General features: G+C 42.5%; 1 protein-coding gene across 4 annotated transcripts in view; it reads left to right on the plus strand.

Annotated features, from left to right (window-relative positions):
* The window catches only part of LOC127579647 (hepatocyte nuclear factor 1-alpha-like), a 232,297-nt gene that overhangs the window by 176,600 nt on the left and 37,009 nt on the right, over positions 1-18,688 (plus strand). The gene's annotated exons all lie outside the window — the stretch shown is intronic.

Below are 18,688 nucleotides of genomic sequence, written 5' to 3' on the forward strand. Positions count from 1 at the left end.
GAGGTGTTAGAGGGAATTAGACAACCAAAAAAACTGTACAGGTAGCTGCAAACTGTTTTTATCCCATGGGTAAGTACTGTACTCTCTTTGAAAGATCAGGCAATTGAGGGCTTATGGGGAACTGGCACAGAAGAGGAGTTGAAGTCAGCACAGATCACCCATTATCATGTTGAATGGCAAACAGGCTTGAGGGGCCAGGTACCCTACTCCTGCTCCTACTTTCTTGTGTTCTTGTGAATTCAGTTCAATAGTTGAGAGAGTACAATTGTCACTTTTTTTTATATAGAAATTTGAACAAATTTTGTGGTAGGCCCAGAATGTAATTTTCATTTAAAATTTCCATGAAGCAACCTTCTTGAACCACTGTGTCCCAGTGGTGAAAGTGCTCCCATTCTGCTGTTAGGTTTCTCCTGGGTGCTCCAGTTTCCTCCCACATCCCAAAGACATGCTGGGTAGGTTAACTGGCCACCATAAGTTGCTTCTTAGTGAAGGTGGGTGCCGGGAGAGGGTGAATGGGAGAGAGTTGATGGGCATGTGAGAGAGAATAAGTGGGGAAATGGGACGAACGGGAATACTTGGAGAGCAGGCATAGGCTTGATGGGCTGAACGACCTCCTACTATGTCATAAGAAGATATGAGGTAGTGTTGCAAGTTGTTGACCCAGCAACAAGAAACGTATGCAGGGAATATCCTCTCCTTCCCTTTATTCCATGGCTTTCTGTCCTCTTCTATCAGATTCCTTCCTCTCCAGCCCTTTGCCTCTTCCACCTATCACGTCTCAGCTTCCCACATCACTCCCTTTCACCCCCCCCCTCCCCCACCCACCTACCTTCCCCCCTCACCTGGACTCACCTCTCGCCTGCCAGCTCGTGCTCCTCCCCCTCCCCCCACCCTTTTATTCTGGCTTCTGCCCTCTTCCTTTCCACTCCTGATGAAGGATCTCAGCCCAAAACATTGACTATTCATTTCCCTCCATAGATGCTGCCTGACCTGCTGAGTTCCTCCAGCATTTTATCTGTCTTGATTGCGGGGAATATAAATATCTGCAATCCTACCCAGATAACATTCCTTTTCATCCTAAATTCCTACAATCACAAACTTCTTCACAGTTTTTCTCAAATAAGTTTAGGGCAGATGAGGTGAAGTCTCAGTGGAAAATGAGAATTTATTGATCCTCTGATATTGGCAGTTGTAGCTTAAAGTGTAACGATCAGGCAGTTATACCATCTGCTTCTATCTCAGAGCTTGCATTCATCGGACCTTGGGTATCGTTAGTGAGCAGATAGCTAGCTTCAAGATGTCTTGTCTGACTGTAGCTGTACTGATCCTTGAATATATTTTAGTTACTAAGGTTTTCACATATGTCTTTTTTGTGAGACAGCTGTCTTTGCAAAGTTTATACCTCAGGTATTGTGTTAAATTGCTTCCTCTTTGGAACTACATTTTTGCAAAGCAATAGGTTACATGAGCTGAAACAATAAATTGCTTTAGCCCATTAGTGAAGTTTAGAATGCAATACTCATCTCTCAGCTGAATATGTTTATGAGCTATGTTCTTAACCATTATCTTACATCTTCTTCTCGCCAAACCTTGGCTCTAACTTAACACCCAGCTACCATATTAGCCTCACAATCAAAGTTGTTGTAAAGATGCCAATCTTTAGTTACACAATAAACATGGTAAGCACAAGCAGCCATTAAAGTTATTAAGACCTAAGATAGAGCTCTAACCCCCAGGACATTGTCCTACATTGTTCACATCACAAAACCATCCACTCGAAATCAACTAACTCATTAACTTGATCAGCTGTGGTTTCCTTCTATTGCTTGTGTTTGGTGAACTGTGTTTCTGTTGTGGCATTTTGTTGGAACATTAACATGAGGCTCAAGGAGAGGTACTGTATGTGATGTCTGAACTTTCTCACTGTTCCTTAAGTCTTCCTTTTTGAAGCCTATATCGCCGTTGGCTTTAATATTCTTGTGCCTTGACTGTAAATAGAATGAAGCCAAACACTTCTGTCATTTCAGAGAAACAAAGGACTGCAGATGCTGGAATCTAGATGAAAAACACGAAGATGCTGGAGGAACTCAGCAGGTCAGGCAGCATCTGTGGAGAAAAGAAGGGTCCTGACCCAAAACGTTGACCGCCTGCTTTTCTCCACGGATGCTGCCTGGCCTGCTGGGTTCGTCCGGCATCACTGTGTTTTTCACCTTTGTCATTTCTTTTGGCTTCAAACAGAAAGTTGCAGATTAGGCATGTCTTCCTACCATATAATCTAATGTGGTCACTTAATGTCTTCCTCAGCCTGTGTAACCAGTTTTACTGTTCCTGGTTCCCAATACTACACACTTCCCGTTCACTTCAGAAGTGCTAATCTAGTGTGAGTAGCTGTTTTGTGACACATCAGATCCTCATGTCCTGCTGCCTTTAATCAGAGAAGGGCTCGATTGGTTTAGTGCAACCTACAGTAAGTGAGGTTTGACTTCACCAGAATTCTCTGCTAGTTGATAGATTCCTCAGGCCCATCTTTCTGCAAAAGATTTATTGGAGCCAATCACTTAGTACCCTCAATCTCCCTGAGAGTGCTATAGTGGTCCACATCTGCTGGTAGAGCCTCTCATAGGTTCTATTACAGTAGTTAAAGGCCATTGCAATTTATAATTGATAACAATATATTGGAGAAATATCAAACCTAACACTATCTTACAGTAATTCATGGTTATTAAAAACAATGTCTTTTAGGGCCTGGCTCTTGGCATGGACAGTGATGGGCGGTAAGGTTAACATCTCTGGACATAAGGTCAATCCTTATAGTGAAGGTAACCCTAAAATCCTATCAGATAACAGCTGAAAATGCCCTCAAGTTATGCCCAAAGATGCATTTCTGATTTTCAATGGGATAAAATTCTAGCAAAGGGTACCCAGCTTGTGTATTAGTGTGCAGTGCCCAGCTGTTGCTGGTAAGTTGGAACCCCCAACTCCTGCAACCTCGTCATTAAACAACACCGCTATCTGGAAAAGCCTCTTTACTCCTGAGCATTTGTTTGTCACTTTTGGCCTCCTGCCTACAGCAGTTACTGATACCTTTTGTACCTTGTAATTGATGATTTGGAAGTTGGTTTGATGACAGGCACTTTGACTGACAAGTTGCTTCAGGTACTGACCCTTCGTCCCTTCTCCAGCCCTAAGAACTCTTGGCATTTTCAGTCTCTCACCTCCTGTAATGATACAGATTGTCATGGTTCACCTTAACTCAGCAGTGCACATGTTTTGCTAAAATCACTGTCATTCCGATTGGGATATAGTACCTCCTCTTTGCCTCACATTATAGCTGTGTTATGAGGCCAAATTGGGTGCAGCCTGGGTATTTTCTCAGCACGGTGATGGTACCAGGATCCCTCTCGCATTGTCACTCTACCATGCATGGACCTGTTTACAGACCTGGTTCAGGGATGAGGGAAGATGATAGAAAGGAGAGGGGGAACGTGACAAGTGTAACACTGGACTAATCTTAAAACAAGTCAGTCCATTTGCCCTGCTTCTGACTGTCTGCTTTTTTTTAACTGTACCTACATTTTTTTCCATAGTTTATGCATATTTGTCTCAGTTTATCAATGATGGTTTTCCTGAAACATTATGTAACATGACCATTGCTTTTATTGACCCTCTTTAGAACTGGTTGTCATATTGAACCTTACCAGGATACACTTGATAGAGGTGCAGGTGGACCTGGCCCTATAAATGACAGCATGTATGCTGTACTGCTGGGGTGTAGGTATATTGCCAGTCAGCCATACCTCAGGCAATCGCATCATCTGTCATAATAACCTTGAAGGGAGAATGGCTGGTTGTGTCAGAAAGGATACTTCTGATGACCATTAGCATGGGCAGGCACGGTAGTGCAGGGCAGGCATGGTAGTGTAGCGGTTAGTATAACGCTATTACAGCACCAGTGACCTGGGTTCAATTCCCGCCACTGTCTGTAAGGAGTTTGTACGTTCTCCTCGTGTCTGCGTGCGTTTCCTCCGGGTGCTCCGGTTTCCTCCCACATTCCAAAGACGTATGGGTTAGGAAGTTGTGGGCATGCTATGTTGGCGCCGGAATGCGGTGACACTTGCGGGCTGCCCCCAGAACACTCTACGCAAAGGTGCATTTCACTGTGTGTTTCGATGTACATGTTACCAATAAAGATATCTAAATCTAAAAATCTACATTAGGGAAAATACGACATCCCAGTTCATGTCTGACTTTGACTTGGCACTCTTGTTTTGACAGTGCAGTTCTTGTGCTCTCCCATGCTGCCTGCTGGTGAGGTGCAAGGGATACTTGAAACATTGTCACCCAGCCCATATTGCCTTGGTAAAGGAGGCCAAAACTTATCATTGTTCTGACTGAGGGACAGGAAGTAGTATCATGTTCATGCGACCAGGGTTTCCTACTTTGGGTTCTCATATTTCCATCTTTTATTCAAACATTTCTTCCTCTTCTTTTACACCCGAGTGCTTATGTTGGTGCCACAAACCTAAGCAGGCCCAATAAAATTCACCTGTATTCTTCATGACAGGACTTTGGCTGGATTGTGCTAGGTTTTCACAATTAGCTCTTGATCTTTCACCAAGCTTTGGGCAATTATAACTAATGATTTCACAAGGCCCAAAGCCTTAGTAAGGTGTGTGGATAAGATATTTGTGCACAGTGGCAACTGAGAATACAGCACATTTTGTAATGAATATTTAAACTTTGTTAATCAAAGCTGGTGTAAAGATTAAACCAAGGAAAGCTCAGGTGTCCACACCCTTCTGATTTTATCTTAGAATGATTTTAGTGCCCAGATCCTGCCAGATATCAAATAAAGGAAAAATATCCCAGCCCAGGACGCCTTCACTTGGAACATTTAGGACATCTGTGCACTTTTTTGGGGGGAATTTACATCTAAAACAATGCAACTTTTTAAAAAAATGAGATCAGTGTGGGAGTGGGTACCAGGAATAGGGACTGTAACTTAAAGAAGCACCTACCCCCGTGTGTCTTGGCGACTGAAGCAATTTCTCACTCTCATGTTACAAGAACATAAACTATTCTGCCCAGTCTGTATATAGTCTGCCTTGCTGGGCATGTCCCACAGTCCTGCTATTAGCAACACATAATCTGGCTGTAACTGCCACATTTACACACTAGGTCTCACCCTATCACAGGTATTCCCTTTGTTCTACCCATCCCTTCCCCACTCCCTTTGCAACTGAACCTAACTTGTTTTCTCTCTTTCCCGGTTCTGACGAAGGGTCTTGGACCTGAAACGTTAACTCCCTTTCTCTTTCCACAGGCACTGCCTGACCTGCTAAGTACATCCAGCGTTTTCCTGATTTTTTTTCAGATTTCCAGCATCTGCAGTTTGATTGATTTTCATAAATGTATGACTGCGGCTATGAGTTTGTTGCAACCAGGCTATGGGGCAATCCTTGACCTCTCATTAAGTTGCCCTGTAATCAATGTAACATCTTGGCAGCTTGAGGGGAGCTTGAGGAAAGGGAATCAGGATGGATAAAAATCTCTCCCAGTGTGTGCACCTATTACATTTTATGACCGAGATCAAAAATGAAATCAGTTTAACCTGAAAATGGACAACATACTTACCTTTAACCATCACAACTGTCCATATCCAAATTTATTGCTGCACAATGTTCTGCTTAAATCAAAACAGCGGGTTCTTCAGACAGAGTCTAAATCATCTGTGTTCATATCAGCCAGGCTAGCCCATGATATGTTGCCTCCTTGTAAGCATTAAATCTTCAAAAGAGGCAGTCATTATTTGATAGAAATCTCATTTATTCAGATCAGGACCCCAGTTGGTAATACTAAACAATTGGTCCATAAGGAATTTCAGGGAATAAACTGGTTGGATTAAATCCTTTTAGATTGTTTATTGCTGTCCTTTTAACCTTGAGTTAGCCTAGTCTTTCACTGTGCTGTTGCAATGATTGCAACAATCAATCCAAGGAGATGCAGAAACAGCTGAAGCAGCAAATTTGGGTTACAGCAGATTTATTTTTGTCCTCTAGAAATGTTTTGGTCCACCCCGTCTGCCCTTTACTTAAGGATTTCCCACATACAACTAATATCCCCTGTGATTGCAGTGGTTTAGCTGTGTGGCAGAGGGTTTACACTGAAATCACACAAGAATGTGATCTTCCCTCACCTGTTCATAGTTCTTGATTTCACTACCTTGCACTTAACATGTGAAAAGGTTTCAATCTCTCAGAGTAATAGAGCACAGAAAGAGGCCCTTTGGCTCAACTCGTCCATGCCGATCAAGGTACTCACCTGAGCTAGTCCCATTTGCCCATGTTTGGCCCACACCCTTCTAAACCTTTCCTATCCATATACTTACCTAAATGTCTTTTAAATGTTGTTATTGTACCCACCTCAAATACTTTCTCTGACAGATTGTTCCATATATGCACCACCCTCTGTGTGAAGAAGTTGCCCCTCAGGTTTCTTTTAAATACTTCCCCTCTCACCTTAAACCTATGCCCTCTAGTTTTTGGTTCCCTGTCCCTGGGAAAAAGACAGCGTGTGTTCACCCCATCAATGCCCCTCATGATTTTATACACCTCTGTAAGGTCATCTTCAGTCTCCTATGTTTCAAGGAATAAAGTCCTAGGCTGCCCTACCTCTCTCTATAACTCAGACCCTTGAGTCCTGGCAACATTCTCGGAAACCATTTTCTTGAGGGATGAGCAGCGAACAACTCTCAAACCCTGAAGATGCCAGCTTCAGGATTTGACCAAGAGATGAAAAAGATTACATGTATACAGTCCACTCATAACATCAGATATCATCCCAAGTGTTTCAGAGCAAACTGAGTATTTTTCAAATGTTATAACATTGGAAACATGGCAGATAATTTGCACAGAACAAATCCCACTAACAGCTATGAAAAAAGTGACTATGTAATCTTTCTTAGGTGCTCTGTGTTGAAGGGTAAGTGCTTGCTAGAACACTAGGGAGAACACCTCTGTGAGATGGTTCCCATGGGAACTTATAGATTCATCTGAAAGGCAGCCATCACATCCAATAAACAGTATATCCCCTGAATGCACTCTCCCTATGCAGCACGGCACTATGTGTACAATTATTCACACTGGGTCTGACCCAGTAAGCTATTGATTCAGAAGTAAGGGGGACACCATGGACTCATGAGAGTATATGAAGGGACTCCTCTCAGTACTTGAGTGATGAAGGGCCTAGACCCAAAATGTCAACTGTTCATTTCCCTCCATAGATGCTGCCTGACATGCTGAGTTCCTCCAGCATTTTGTGTTCGTTGCTCCAGATTTCCGGCATCTGCAGTCTCTCTTGTGGCTCTCGGTACTTTCCCAGCCACCTTTCAAACATGGGTGCTAGATGAAAGTCTGGAAGACCAATATTCCTGAGAATCCATTTGTCTCACCCTGTCTCCAGTTCCAAACACTTTGCTTCTCTTTGCTTGAGTGAATGATCGCCTTGTTTCCAAAGCAATGTCTGCCTCACCCTTCCTGCTTATCCAAAAGTAACTCCTGGCCAGAACTTGACTGCTACCAGCCCACATCCTCCTCACTGAACAACATCAGTTGAATAAGATTGTCATGGCAAATAATTCTCTCAGAGTTGCATCTGCTCTGCAGCCATAATTTCACAAGTGCCAGTGGGACACACAGTACACAGATGTCCCAGAAGATAAATGGAAGGGTTGGATGCTTTAAAAGACAAGGGACCCAACCATAACAGGGTTGAAGGATAATGCTGACCACAGTACTGAGGAGAACACCCCTGTGAAATGATGTTGTGGGACCTTTTAGATCCATCTGAGGGCTCACATCCAATAAGTGTCTGTCAGGGTCCTGTATGCACTCTCCCTATGCAGCATGTGGGACTAGTATTCATACCGGGTCTTGACCCGACATGCATGGGAGACACCACAGAGCCACAGGGAGTAAATGAGAGAATAGCTCTTGGGTGAGGAACATAGCCCACAATGACCAGTGTACAGATGACACTGGTACCATTGTACAGATTGCACTGTCACCAAAGCATTGAACGCACCATCACAAATGTACTGATCACAACTTGACTGACGCACTGATCTCACCTGAACCAAGGCACCAATCAGACTATGACCGTTGCACTGTTGATTCGGTGACCTGTGTTATCGTTCTCACAACTGAAACCCTCTCTTTTGCATTAGGTGATAACCTAAGACCATTCTGCCTTTCCTGCAGCTGTTAGAGTTTGAATGACAGAACTTGAATAAACGTACTGATTTTATCCGGGTCAATGTTTATCTGTCACCCGATATAATTTGAGCAAATTTTCTAGGCATTGTCACATAGCTGCTTGGAAAGTCTCCCATGTGCCACCAACTTGCTGCATGAGAACAATGACTGCATTTCACAAGTACTTTGCTGGTTGTATTTATATAGATTAATTAATCTTTAATTAATAGTTCCATCAATCCACATCTACAGTACAAACCTGAAAGGCTACAGAGTGACAATGCTATTCCAAGACAGAGTTGGCATGACTGGGTAACCCCAATGTCATGTGTGTGGGGCAAGAAATTAATTGAAGTGATGGTTCTACCACAGCCTGCTGTGGACATTGGGAGAATAGTTGCTGTGTGTGGTTGGGGGACAGAGATTGGAGCCTGTGTAGGGACGATCTATAGATCAATGAGGTCTGGGAAATGATGACCTGAAAGGGTCATAGTCCAGAGGGAGGAGTGAGCTGGTGTCCGGGAGCTGGGATCTGTAAGCTAGAGAACAGTTCAGCAAACAACAACACAACCCGTGTTTCCACTTGTAATAATGTACATTGGTAGGCAGCTTTCCTTTTCCTAAAATGATTGATAAATTGATGTGGAACAAAAGTAATTACTGTATAAATATTATTGCACATGTAACATCTGTCACAATGAAGGTTTAAATATCTAGGTATTCACTTCTGAAGGACTGTTAGTTTACATGAATGAGAAAGGTAGTATTTTGTTGGCACATTAGCCAGTGGGTATAATGGAGAATGGATTCTGTTGCTTGCCAACAATGAATGGTTTTGCCCTTTTACCAGTGAGGCATGATCATTGATTGCTTTAAATGAGCAATATGTATTCCTCCTCTTAAAATCCTATTAAGGTATTTAGAGAATTAAATACTTCTACAAAAATACTAATAGGAAGAGCATAAATAGTGTAACCACATGTTAATCTCCACCAGATGGAATGCAAATAAGTAATTTACAGTTAATTTACACTCCCAAGGAAAGGCAGGAGAGGAGCCACTAAATTAGACAAATGTTTCTGTGATACATTGACCCCCTGGGGCTTCTCTGTCAATACACTGCAAATTACAACAAATGTTTTATTATTAAATTTTAACAGATTTATCCCATCAGCCAGTGGCAATGCAAAATAACTTCAGAGAGTTCATTGCTCAATCATTAATTCAGTGTTGTGAACAAACATATCTTTGGATGCTCAAGAGACTGCAGATGCTGGAATCTGGAGCAACGGGCAAAAAGCTGGAGGAACTCAGTAGATCAGGCAGCATCTATGAAGGAAATGGACAGTCAATGTTTTGGGTTGAGACCCTTCATCTGGACTGACCCTTCATTAGGGCCCACTGAGTTCCTCCAGTTTTTTGTGCGTTGAAAAATATCTTTGGATTCATTTGTAAAATGAAACTCATTAAAGGTGGGCAGGAGTTTCTGAATGACATTGATGTCTATTCGCGATTTCATGTGTGTAAGAGTCCAGTAATGTCAAATTCATCTATATCCTTTGGAATAATCATTTCCAAAGCTTCACCTTGAGTCAGTGCACACTGTCCCAATAGAACAAATGTGTGTAGTAAAGCAAAGGCATGAACCAGAGCAGATTACGGGGTGGACAGAAGATAAGAGGTGACAGATTAATGAGGATATAGGGAGCAGTATGTCAGCTTTATAAAGTCAGAGGCTGAGCTGAGGCAATGTTCAGTCATGTGTAGCACAACCCTTAATGTGGTACTGGACAACCAGCTATGTTTGAAATAAATATCTTAAAATGGAAAAAAACTCAGAAATCTCAAATTTATACAGTACCAGAGTATTGTGTGGACGGGCAGGGTGACCTCTCTGAATGTAAGAAAGGAAGGCTGATGAACATTTTGTAGTTATCATATTAGAACGTTTTTGGAACAAGTCAAAAGTTTTTGCCCCAATTTCACGGCTCATCACCCACCCTTGTCTTACAGCCCTCTCCCCCTTCTGGTCTCCCTGCTCCAACTCCGTGCTCCATGGTTCTGAGTCCTTGCTCCGTGACTCTGTGGCCCTCCCTATATTCTCACTCCTATTTTCTCATTCCATGGCTCTCCCCGAATCCACACACCACTTTCTCAACTCTCCATTCCAAGGTTTGGGCTACCTATTCCAAACTGAGTGTGCACTCTGAGGCTGATAGAACATAGAACACTACAGCACAGTGCAGGCCCTTCAGCCCACAATGTTGTGCCGACATTTTATCCTGCTCTAAGGTCTATCTAACCCTTCCCTGCCCATAGCCCCCTATTTTTCAGTGTTGTTCACTGTTTCTGCTTTTCATAGAATGTTGTTTCGTTCATGGCAAAAGAATTGCTGATTGTTAACAACTTGATAAAAATAAACACTACAAACTCTGCCCATAAATGAACTAACAGCCAAAGCAGAACATTTCCTCTACATTCTTAGCTCTCAGGATGATTGGCATTATGACAGGGTGCATCTAAACAGGAAGGAACATTTGGGAGTTGCTGCAGTTACTTCCCCAATCCAGAGGTATTGTTTATACTGGAAGGGCCATGAGCTGAAGCTACATGTTGGATTTTTTTTATGGATTACTAAAAGCAGCTAATTGTCATAGATTCATAGAGGGATACAGCATGCAAACAAGCTCTTCAACTTACCAAGTCCATACCAATCATCAAGCACTGATTTTTACCCTAACTCTGTTCTAACCCATTTTACTCTCACCACATTTGCATCAACTGCCCATAGATTTTTCCACTAACTTTCACACTAGGGATAACTTACAGTGGCCAATTAACCTACCAACTGGCACGTCTTTGGGATGTGGGAGGAAACCCATGCAGTCACAGGGAGAATGTGCAAACTCCACAGAGACAGCACCCGAGGTTAGGAGTAAACCTCGGTCACTGGTGCTTTGAGGCACAGCTCTACCACTGTACGACCTGTGGTGTGGTACAGGTTCCTTACTCCTTTAGGTTCAACAAGGTTTGCACATAGATTGTTTAATGCAACTGAACGTAGGGATGTCAGAGAACAATAAGATGACATCCTGCTTTTCTTTTTCTGTATTCTACTGTCCTTAGTCAGTTCTGGTCTCCCCATTTAACGAGAGATTTACCTTCACTGGAAGCAGCACAAGGTTGATTCCTGGGATGAGGGTATTTTCATAGAGGAGAAAGTTGGGCAGGTTGGACCAATACTCATTGGGATGTAACACAATGAGATGATCTTATTGAAGCACATAATATTCTGAGGGGGCTTGGCAAGATAGATGCTGAGAATATGTTTCTCCTCCTGAGGCATTCTAGAACAAAGGAGAATTGTTTTAGAATAAGGAAGGGATTGTGCCTTTAAGGTGGAAATCAGGGGGGATTTCTTCTCCAGGAGGAGTGTAAATCTTTGGAATTCTGTACTCCAGAAAGCAGGCAAGTATGGGTCATTGAATATGGCTGAATAAGGCTGAGATGGTCTTCAGAAGAGTAAACAGTCATGGGAATCAGGGATGAAAGTGGGGCTGAGGCCAAGATCAGATCAGCCATTGAAAGGTAGAACAGGTTCAAGAGGCTGAAAGGTTTGTTCCTGCTCCTATTTCTTGTAGTCTCATTTGTCTAATTAATCAGCACTTCGGGTGAAAGCTTTTTATAAAATGGAAATCCCTTACTAGCTTCATTTGAACATTGATGTATAAGTTAGCTAAACAGCAGGGGTTTCTTTCTAGAACATCTTTAAAATATTTCTTCAGGATGGAAAACCTTGGCTAATTTCTTCCTTTCCAGTCCTTGGTATTGGTATTGGTTTATTATTGTCACTTGTACCAAGGTACAGTGAAAAACTTGTCTTGCAAACCGATCGTACAGATCAATTCATTACACAGTGCAGTTACATTGAGTCAGTACAGAGTGCATTGATGTAGTACAGGTAAAAACAATAACGGTACAGAGTAAAGTGTCACAGCTACAGAGAAAGTGCAGTGCAATAAGGTACAAGGCCACAACAAGGTAGATTGTGAGGTCATAGTCCATCTCATTGTATAAGGGAACTGTTCAATAGTCCTATCACAGTGGGGTGGAAGCTGTCCTTAAGTCTGGATACTAAGCTTAGTTTAATTGACTCTGCACAGAACCAGCCCAAAGTTCCCCCACCCCTCACTTTCTGGTTTGTATAGCATATAATAATATTACCCACTAATCCATTGGGTAAACTTGAACTCATTCATTGCTTAGAAAAGAAAAAAAAGCTTGCATTTATATTGTGCCTTCCATGAGCTCATGATGCCCTGAAGTACCTTACACCTAATTAAATAGTTTCTTAATGTAGCAAATGCTGCAATTAAATTAAGCAGAGTACGACTCCACAAGTAGCAATGATAACTGTTTCTAGAAATGCTGGTTAAAGGTTAATTATTACTCTGGACACTGGGGAGAATTCACCCCTACCACACCAAATGGTAACACCAGCTCTCTAATGGGATAAGCAGTGATCTCATTTAATGACAGTGCTGGCTTGAGGCATCAAATGTCCAACTCCTAAGCCCGTGTTTCTATTTACGTACACAAAGGGCAAACACAAGAACTGACTGCGATAACGATAGACTCCTAAATGAAAAGTACACTGAGTCTACCCTAGTCTTGACAAGAATGTGGCTGTACTAAATTAAACCAGAAACATAGATACAGCACAGAACAACATACCATGAACCACAAACACAATGAACTGAACACAAACATCCTTTAACCTCTGACAGTAGGCTCATAATTACCTTTGTGTAGCTGCTGTTGCCGGATCATGGATATGTTGAACCTTGCCCTTTACTTAGCCACCTCATTGCTATTTTGCTGTCATTATTCTTAGTGAACAGATCTGTGTCACTTCAACAGCTGCCAGTGAATGCAGATGCCTTTGACCAGTGATCCATTGACAGACGGGCTGTAACAAATTGAACATACAGCCCTCGTGAGGTGGTGTACAGCCTTGAAAAAGGCCTTCAAAGGGAAAGATATATTATTTTTTTCAGCCAGGATATAAAGTCAGATAATAAAAAGCAATGAGAAAGTGGATGCAATCAGGGGAGGAGGAGTAGGGGTCACATTTAATCTGTGGACCTGAAAAAGAAATTTTGTTAAACATTTCACAGGGAGAGGTAATAACCATAATCTCATAGAAGTCGTGTTCTCAAGTGCTGAAGATTGTATTGCACATCTGACCATCAAAGGTTAAGCAGGTTTTATCCAGCTCATGTCGAACGGTTGTTTTAATTTAATCACTTTCTCAGCCATGGCTCTCGAGGAAACTTTCCGTCACTTAAAATGAGAGATAACGTCAAATTTCATTACTGGCATCACAATCCTGATGTTTGGTCTTGTTCAAGCCATTGTGCAATTGCAAAAAGGGGGGTCCGTCACCCCCTCCTCAAGGGCACTTAGGGGTGGCCAATGAACGATGGCTTTGTCGGCATTGCCACAGCCCATGAATGAGTATATTTAAAAATATCAAATAATAATTAGCATTTGGACTGTGGTTTAAACGGAATTGAAGCACTTTGGTGACGATAATGGAGATTCACTGCCTGAAGCTGGTATTTATCTCAGGTTTCATCCTCTGCTGAATTGCAGTGAATTCTGTCGGGCTGTCTGTGAGTGTAGTGTGGGAGCATTCATACTGCTTGGTAACTCAGGTCAATTTCACCTAGCCTTAATCTCTGAAATTCCCTCCCTAAATTTTAACCGTTCCCTCTTCTTCTTTAAGAAGCTCCTCAATATTTACTTCCCCTATAATCATCATTTGGATTGCCTGTCCTGCCATCTCCAAACATGGTTTGGTGTCAAATGTCATTTGACAGTGTTGAAATGTCATGGAATGTTTTTGATTATGTGAAAGGCATTGGCTAGAAATTTAATTATATAACACTATTTTAGCTCGATGGGAATTAAATGTTGATTTTGTCTGGAATAAGGTAACATTCATTTCTGAGTTTGGGGTCATTCTGGAAATGTAACCAGCACTTTGGGTGTGAGTTACCCCTGCAACCCCACTGCAGTTTCTGGGCCAGTTGTGCTTGGCTGACATTGTTCCACTTGTGGAGTATTGTGAGGAACTTAGAATCATAGAATAACAGAGAGATACAGCATGCAAACAGGCCCTTCGGCCCACTGAGTCCATGCTGACGATCAACCACTCATTTACACTAATCCTACATTAATCCCATGTTATTATTCTTCCCACATACCCGTAACTCCCCCCAGATTCTACCACTCACCTACACCCTAGGGGCAATTTACAGCAGCCAATTGAATTACCAATCTGCACATCTTTGGAATGTGGGAAGAAACCGGAGCACTTGGACGAAACCCACACAATCTAAGGGAGAAGGGCAAACTCCACACAGACAGCACCTGAGGTCAGGATTGAACCCGAGTCTCTGGTGCTGTGTGGCGGTGGCTCTATCAGTGTGTCAACCTAGTTTAAGTTGACCCAGGAACAAATGTTATGGGTGACTTCCAGGACAAACATCTCCACTTCATGGTACCGGAGTGGGACCCCTGTAAGATAAATCACAGAGCTACTTAACCCATCAGCCCCACTCACTCACACACACTGCACAGAGCACCCACACCTCCAGATCGAACAATCAGCTGGTGCTCCCAATATCCTTGACAAATGTCCTGATCTCCAACACCACACGCTCCGCCCGCTTCCACTGACCATTTACCTGATTCCTGCTCCCAGCCCAGAACTTTCCAACCCCCTTCCTCGGCCATCTTTCCTGATTGGACCAGACCACTACCTCGCCACCACCAGCCCCTTCCCCCACCCAGAACCTCAGGTCATGATCATGTCTTCAGTTGTCAGACTTCCCCCAAACCCACGATCCCAGTTACCAACTCCCCTCTCCAACTCCTCGAGACCTGACCCTCTGAACCAGGTGGCACATTCGTCTTTCTGAAAAGGAGCAATGCCTGTTAATTGTCTTCAGATGTAACTGAAATTTCAAGCAGTGTTACAAAGGCAGATGGTGGTTTAGAGTGGGAGAGTAATGAGCAAGAATAGTGGTAAACCTTCACAATTATGTCATGGACATTTATTAGGTCTATTTACAAATACTTAGGACAGTGGCTTAAGGCAGGACTGAAAATGTCCATAAACAATGTCTAATAACAGCAAATGTTGGAAATATTCAGAGGATCAGATGGAATCTGTGCAGAGGAGTAACAGGCTGAACTGGTAACATATCTAGTTGATGACCTTTCATCTGAAATGGCATTGTCGGGTCTTACGAGAAAAATTAAAAACATTTATGTTCAAAATGAGTTCAAAAGAACTGGTTCATTGTTAAAGTAGCTTCCAGGCATCACTGCAATCTGCAGTCTTCTTCTCCCCTTTCTTAAAACATCTCAGAATCGAGGATTACTTGCTTCCACTCTGGTTTTATGGGTGCTGGGGTGACTGATGAGGCAATATGGGAACTACAGGCTCTTCCAGAGATGGGGCAGGAGGTGCCTGATGGGGTGAGCAGGTGGGTAGTTTATGAGGTGGTCCACTGCTTCCATGATGTGCTCATGATGCATGGCCCCCAAAGTTCTCCATACAATCCCGAATGCACCTCTTTCACTTGAAATGGTCATGGGCCAGAAGTTCCCAGGAGTCAGTGGGGATGTTGCTATTTTTCACGGAGGCTCTGAGCGCAGCATCAACTGTGACTGTCCATTTCCCTCCACAGATGCTGGCTGACCTGCTGAGTTCCTCCAGCAGTTCGTTCTTTCCCTATTTCCAGCGTTTTCTGTTTTTGTTTTAGATTTGCAGTATCTGCAGTTTTATTTGATTGGCACTTCGTCGGGCTGAAGGGCCTGTTTCTAAACTCTATGTCTCTATTAGTATTGGTTTATTATTGTCATTTGTACCAAGGAACAGTGAAAAGCTTGTCTTACAAACCGATCATACAGGTCAATTCATTACCCAGTGCAGTTACATTGAGGTAGTACAGAGTGCATTGATGTAGTACAGGTAAAAGCAATAACAGTACAGAGTAAAGTGTCACAGCTACAGAGAAAGTGCAGTGCAATAAGGTGCAAGGTCGCAACAAGGTAGATCGTGAGGTCATAGTCCATCTCATTGTATAAGGGAACTGTTCAATAGTCGGTAGTCATTGAGGCATGTTACCTTGCTTTTCTTCAGTATCGGGATGATGGTGGTCTTCTTAAAACAGGGTGGAACCTGAGTTTGAAGCAGGGAGAGGTTAAATATGTCCACAAATACTTCTGCCAGCTGATCAGCACAAGATCTGAGCACATGGCCAGGGACACCATCTGGGCCAGGTGCTTTCCTCGTGTTCACTCTCCGGAAGACTGATCTTACATCCTTCACTGTGATCACAGGTTCGGCTTCATTGGTGTCTGTCAGGGTGGATGGTGACAATTCACTTCCTTTCTGTTCAAAACAAGCATAGAATGCGTTAAGTTCATCCGGAAGGGATGCGCTGTTGTTACAACAGCATCACATCTTCTGACTAGGTAGGCAAAGCCCTTGGGTCAGATAACAATTTCAGATAACCAGCTGTTCTGTAATGTATCAGAATTGGCCAGTCCATATAAAAGGTCTTCGCCCTGTAACCTCGGTTTACAGATGCTTGCTGACATGCTGGGTATTTGCAGCATTCCCGTTTATTTCACATTTCCAGAACATGCAGTGTTTTGTATCTCTCCGTTCCAGCAGTTATTTTTGTCTCACCCTTTGTTCCTATTCATCTCCCTCAACCTTTGTAAAACAGCCATAAAATATGCATTAAAATTTGCACGTACCACTAGGCTCAAGAACAGCTTCTATCCCGCTGTTATAAGACTATTGAATGAACCTCTTGTAATATAAAATGGACTCTTGATTTCACAATCTACCTCGTCATGGCCTTGCACCTTATTGTCTGCCTGCACTGCACTTTCTCTGTAACTGTAACACTATATACTGCATTCTGTTATTGCTTTTCCCTTGTACTACCTCGACGTACTGATGTGAAGAAATGATCTATATGGACAGCATGTAAAACAAATTTTTCACTGTACCTTGGTACATGTGACAATAATAAACTAATAATAAACCAATAAAAATAATAAGAAGAAGAATGACAATATCGTCCACCTCCACATGCAGTTTATCTTTTTTGGTCCCTAATCAACTTTAGTCTTCCCTTAGTTATCCTCTTGCTCTTTATGATCTAGTACAACATATACGGATTTTCCATGATTTTCCTTGTCATTATTTGTCATACCCTCTTTGCTTTCCTAATTTTCTGTTTAGTTGCACTCCTACATTTTCTATACCCTTCTAGACTTCCTGCTATAGTAGTTGCTGAATTAGATATAAGATTCCTTTTTATCGCCTTACTTTACTCTCTATAAATCCTAGCATTCAGGAGACTGTAGATACGACAATCCCATTATTTTTCTTTCTGGGAATCCGTTTACCCTGAACCTCTTGAATCTCTTTCTCGAATGCCTCCCATCGCTCCAAGGCTGATTAACTTTCAATTTGCTGCTTCCAGTTCATCTTTGCTAAATCACTTGTCATTCTGGCAAACCTGGACTTGCCCCAATTTAAAACCTGGACGTTTCCCACATTATTCTAAATCTAACTGAATTATGACACCTATCATATTCCGCAGATGCTTCTTCCACCTGCCCAATTTCATTCCCTAAAACAACATCTGGAATCACACCCTCATTTTTATTGTTCTTTCTATATACTGGCTCTCTACACCATTTACATTAACTGCATAAGTGAATATTAGGGTTATTTGAATCCTTCACAATTACTGTAATATTGGAAGCTTTGAGCACACCATTAAATCTTCTGGAGACACAAGAGCCTGAGTTCCTTCAGCAGTTTGTTTTTTGCTGTTTGAATTTTTTCGTCAACCTGGTAACCTGCTCCCACAACAGAGTTCAGAATAAAATGTCTTTTTAGGGCCCTTCTGCTACTGGACATTGAGAGGCTGGGTCCGGAGTGGAAGCCCCTGACATTTGTATCACCCCAGGAGGCTACATGAGTGGCAATGGCACTGTGTACATAAAGATGTGCTAACAGTACTAAGGTATAGAACCAGTAACACTGTGAATGTATAGATTGAACAACATTACGGATATAAAGAGCCATGCACTGTTTCTTTTCTATTGTTCTTGTAAATTTTTCATTATTAAGTCATTTTTGGGAACTTAATGTCAGACATGTGAGCGACATGGCCTGTCCAATGTTGCTGTCTGAGAGTAACTAGGGTGCGAATGCTGAGGATGTTGGCCTGGGAGAGGACACTGACAATGGTTCGCTTATTCTTCCAGTGAATTCGCAGCATTTTGCAGAGACAGCAATGTGGTATCCTTCCGGTGCCTTGAGGTGCCTGCTCTAG

The sequence above is a fragment of the Pristis pectinata genome, chromosome 17, assembly GCF_009764475.1.
Source record: "Pristis pectinata isolate sPriPec2 chromosome 17, sPriPec2.1.pri, whole genome shotgun sequence".
Classification (NCBI taxonomy): domain Eukaryota; kingdom Metazoa; phylum Chordata; class Chondrichthyes; order Rhinopristiformes; family Pristidae; genus Pristis; species Pristis pectinata.